The 5,392-nt window shown below is 45.5% G+C and overlaps 1 protein-coding gene across 1 annotated transcript in view; it reads right to left on the reverse strand.

Annotated features, from left to right (window-relative positions):
- The window catches only part of SLC1A4 (solute carrier family 1 member 4), a gene marked incomplete in the record, with an annotated part of 31,286 nt that overhangs the window by 24,752 nt on the left and 1,142 nt on the right, over positions 1-5,392 (reverse strand).

The raw sequence follows: 5,392 nt of genomic DNA on the forward strand, positions 1-5,392 counted from the left end.
AAAAAAAAAAAAAAAATTTTAATTCAGCCAGAGGGCACAGACACTCTCCAGAGAAAGAGAGGGAGAAAGCACCCCCCCCCCCACCAGGGCATAGTCATGTTACGATCCCATCTCTATTTCTCCATCCTGTCAATGTTTGGGGCATACACACATGCACATACACACATACATATACACACACCCCTAGTGTGTTTTCAAGCTGCCAGGGCCAGGACATGAATCACATTGTTGGCCAAGTGGGATCCAGTTCCCTTAACCATTAGGCCATGGGGCCAGCCCTAGTGTCTGTTCTTAATTATTACCCAAGTCACCTTTCTGGGTTTATGATCTTTTCTGCCTCTACACTATTCAGGTATTTTCCTGGGTGGTAGAAGGAATGGTCAAGAATTAAAACATCTGCCCCACCTTTTATTATTACAAGCTGTTATTTTTCCCTGCAGGATTAATTAGGCCAAGAAACCTCCTAAATGTGGGTCCTTGGTAGATATATGAGTCTTCATCTTGCCTAAGAGAAGAGAGTCCCATAATTAAAGCAACCTGCCATGGCCAAGTTGTAAAAGAATTTAGTCCCTTTACTGTGCAATTCCTAGATATTAGATACCAGTCTCCAGGAGATTTTTTCGCACCTACTGAAGACATGCGTTCTTTGCAGCTTGAGAGGCATCACACATATTTTTGCTAAGCTTTGGGAAGGAAAGTAGGTTCATCATGCCTCTCTCTGGGATGGGAAATGTTCATAGCACCCTCTAGGATTAATGAGGAAAGTGAGCATAAGGGAACACAAGCCTAGGAAACTGGGCAACAGACAAAATCCTAGTGGTGTTTACCAGGTACCTGGCAGCTGTGCTACTGCAGGGCAGTGGCTCTGGGCTATTCTGGCTGCGGGTTCAGGCAAGAGCCCCGGACCCAGGTGCTGTCCCTGCCTTCTTCCTTTGTAGTTAAGCCCCTGGTTTGTCATTTGAAAACAACAAATGTTAGAGTTCAAGCAAACAGAACATTCGAAGTCAGTTGCTATAATCCCTTCAATTTACAGCTGAAAAAAACGGAGGTCAGCTCTGGAAACCAATAAGCATTTCAGGTAAGAGAGAAAGAAACTAGAGGATCTGTGAAGATTTCTGCCGTTTCAGAAAGGAAGGCTCTTCTGTTTAGTTTTGACTTTTCTCTCTTTCCAAACATCCTGTGGTATGATTCCATCAGTCCAAAACATAGTCCCTGCTCACTTTTTCTGCTCCAGATGCCTCATGGTTCTCAACTACCTAACAACAACAGTAGTTTCCGGTCAGGTCACCTTGAGATTCCCTAAGCAATCATTTTCTTCAAATTGTATCCTCATTTATTTCAGGCTATGGAAGAGCCAGCCATCCATTCACTCTTGTGAACTGGAAAAATCCATTCGCTCTGTAATATTGCTCCATTTATAACAAGAGCAAGCATGTATTGGGCCGCCCTGTTCCAAGAGCTTCACAGACGTAGAACTCAGCCCTCAAAACAACCCCATGAGAGAAGACTATCATACCATAGAGAGGAGGAAACCAAGGGACAAAAAGTTCCCCTGCTTGTGGACGTGCCCACAACCAGTATTACTAAGGTGTCAAGAAGTTCCACAATGACTAGTTTCTCGATGACCTCTTTCTGTCTCTTTAGGGCCCCAACCCTTTCATTTTAAGTCAAAAGTCACAAGTCGACCACATGGGTCACACAGTTCTCAAAGTCCTGTACTGTGCCAGGCTCCCAGGTGTGAAGCTCGGGCTACTCAGGAGGAGGCTGTGAGCCTCCCACTTACCAGCTGCTACGGCGGTCGCTTCTCAGTGCTCCTAGTGCCAACTCCCTTACCCCAACTCCTCATCCTACTTGGTTATTTTTAATCCATTGTGATAGGAAATCAAACTACTCAGCAATGACCTTGTGAATTAAAAACAAAAGCCATGCACACACATACCACATATCTATTAGCTTCATCTCTTTCTGGCTTTTAGGCCCCTCTTTTATTTTTATGTTTTTAGTTTGCTGTAGGGCAATGTGGACTTGCTGGAGAGAAGCAGAGAGGGTGGGGGAAGTGAGCAAGCACCCCCAAGGTGGGGATGGCCACACCACAATCCCTTCTCCTCCATTCTCCTCTCAGGATTTAGGGCACACGCACATACACCCAGCATGTTTTTCAAGCTGCCAGGCCCAGGACCTGAACCATGTAGTTGGCCATGTGGGATCTAATTACCCCAAATACCAAGCCACTAGCTGGCTCCTAATTCTCTCTTTTAAAAATAAATTAGAGAGGCTGACAGATGGCGTGGTGGTTAGGGGTGCTGGACTATCACATGACTGACCAAGGTTTGAGTCCCGGACCTGGTGGCTTGCTTTCACACTTTCTCTGTCTTTCTTGTCAAATTAAAATAAATAAATAAAGTCAAATAAAATGATTCTTTAAAAAGAAATTTTAAAAAAAATTAGAGGGGATCAGCAGATGGCATAATGGTTACGTTGCTGGACTTCCATGTAGTGGACTGCAGTTAGAGTCCTGGACCCTTAAAACATGCAGAGCGTGTATGCGTGGGTGCCCAAAATCCCAAGAGGAGACTGGAGAAGAAAAGATTGCAGTGTGCTCATCCCCCTGGGGGGCAATTTCTCTCTGTCTGTTTCTCTGGCAAGTGCACACTCCCTATAGCAAAAATCTCTCTCTTAAAAAAAAATAGAGGGCCAGCCCTGTAGCACAGTGGTTAAAGCTTGTGCATAAGGAGCCAGATCTCTCATGGCTGACTGTAGTTTGAATCTGGGACCCAGTGACTTGAGAAATACATCTAGTACATGTGCCTGCATGCTTCAAATCCTAATGGGTTGGAGAAATGAAGGAAAAAGATTGTGGAGTGACTACACCCCATTAGGGGATGTTCTCTCTCTCTGATGAACACGTCCTCTGGAAAAAAAAAAACTTAGAAATCATGGCAGAGACCCCGAGGCAGCATCCTCACACCAGGAAAGGGCATGGACAAGGCCTTGGTGGCAGCTATGCTAACTCAATACTTTCCCATTTTTTCAGGTGTGTAAGCTCTGGGCAGGTTACCAGGCTAGGGCCTGCTAGACAACAGAGGAGCTTACTGGCAGTCTCATTTCATTCATGTGCCCACAGGCAGAAAGGACTGAGTCCCGCCTTTGCCAAAGAACATGTCCAGAGTCACATGAAACTGCCATCTGAGAGAGTTCATTGAAGAAAGCAAAGTTTTTAATTTAATATTTTGAAATTTGACTCGGAGACTCTCCAGACCATGAAAGCATTTCCAAGTGGCTTATGACTCAGTTTCTTCTCCAGCAACTCAGCATAAAGCCAGCACGGAGCAGGTGCACACGCACTTCCCTTCAGCCTCGGCCCCTGATCGGAGGAGGTGGGCATCTGTCCTAACCCAACCTTATGCTTACCTGGCTCCTCTTTTGGCCCAGAGCAAATATTTCAGAGATGGTCACGTCAGATCAGGAACGTGACATTATTACTATGACGTGTTGAATTGGGAGAAGAGGAAGCAGGGGAAATAGAATCTTGAACTGTGAGATGAGAACACCAATAGTTCTTCTAATCTCTCTTTTGAAAAGCCATCCTGTAACCCTTAGCAAGTCACTTAATCCTTCTATAGCTCAGTTTCTTCCGTCATAACATAGGCTCATACCTCCCTTTATCCACGAGCTGCTGGATTACAGGAAGTTGACCGTTGGAAGTATTATGGAACACTGCTCCCTCCCGACAAGCCAGGACAATGCTGCTCTTAGCCCTTGGACGCAGCCCAAGTCATTGAAAAGTTGTACCTGCACATGCCGACTGCTAAGCCACTATGCTGGGTCACCACTCATTGCAGAAGCAGGAGCTCAAAGAGCTTGGATCTCAAACTACCATCAGGAAACAAGACATCCCTTCTGGGGTTGGTTGTGGGGAGATAAACTTAGCCCATCACTTTTTTTTTTTTTTAAGAGATTTTTTTGCTATAAGGGCACGTGTGCTAACCAGAGAGACATAGAAAGAGAAAAGTGAGAAATCACTCCCCAGGGTGTAGTCCTACATTCCTACATTCTCCTCTCAGGATTCAGGGCACCCACACACATGCACTTGGCATGTTTCAAGTCACTGGGTCCAGGACTCAAACTGCAGTCAGCCATGTGGGAGTCGAGCAATGTAACGATTACACCATCTGCTGATCCCCCGTCACCTCAGTTCTTCCCTTACCCCTCTTCTGGAGACAAAAGAACATGATTGGGACTCCCTATGGTATACCATCAGCAGAGCAGAACTGAATTTCCAGGAGCAGATCTCGGCAAAAACAATCCTTTAACCCCACAATGGCCGTCCCTCCCTGCTCCCAAAGGTATTATAGAGGCCAAAGGTGCTCTCTCAACCTTGGTAGACTTTTCTTCAGCATTCACTTAAAAGTTACCCCAAACTTTAACTATCGCTAAAGACTCCAAACATTGACCTACCAGACACAAAACAAAGACCATGATCCCATCAGCCACAATAGGACATATCCTGCCCTTTTTGCAAGAATTTTTGTCCCCCTCAACTGGTAATTTTTTTTTTTCCTGCAGACATCTTATATTTTTTTGCTTGTTGTTCAAAAGGAACAAGCTCTCTCTTAAGTGTCAGACACTCATCACATTTTCCAGAGGGAGAAATGGAAGCGGCGGAAAGGCAAGTCATTTTGCCCAGCATAAGCTGTTTTTCACAGCCAAAGCAGTGGGGAGCTTGCCTCAGTGATTCACGATGACACATACCCCCAAGACTTGGAATCCAGAATGATCAGAAAGCAGGAGGGGAGGCGGCTGGACTCCTCACTTAACTGAACCTGGTGAAGGAAGTAAATGTTTCCAGGCTGTAGTTTTCTCATTCCAGAACTTTGGACTAATGCAGAAACCAAGACAGGCAGAGGTTTTGGAAAACTCACGGAAACTACACTCCAGCATCTCAAGGGATTAAAAAGTAACCTCTATAATTCACAAACAGCAGGGAAAGCTCAGTGAAGATGTGTTTCTCTCCCAGCCTTCCAGAGCTCTCAGCTTCCCAAAGAAAGCCCTTTGAAACTCACAGTACTCCGCAGTGGATTTGCCTGTGGTGGACAGCAACCTGTCCTTAGGCCCCAGCAGAGACATGTTTCTGGGCAAAGGGCCCCATAACTAACTCCAGTCCTATAACCTTGGGGTCCACTGACAACTCCTGAAACTTGCCAACTTCCTTTGCAGCCCAGGGCTGAAACAGAGAAGACATATGTTATAAGCAAGATGCCCCAATAGGCAAAATTTAACTAATGCTCCAGAAGCTTTTGGGAACCACGAGGAGGAAATGGGGTGAAGATATCAGAGTGCTATAGAAACCTTTTTTACTGGTGAGATAGCCTAAGCTTGTAAGAGGTTCAGC

Source organism: Tupaia chinensis, unplaced genomic scaffold, assembly GCF_000334495.1.
Source record: "Tupaia chinensis unplaced genomic scaffold, TupChi_1.0 Scaffold145484_1, whole genome shotgun sequence".
NCBI lineage: Eukaryota > Metazoa > Chordata > Mammalia > Scandentia > Tupaiidae > Tupaia > Tupaia belangeri.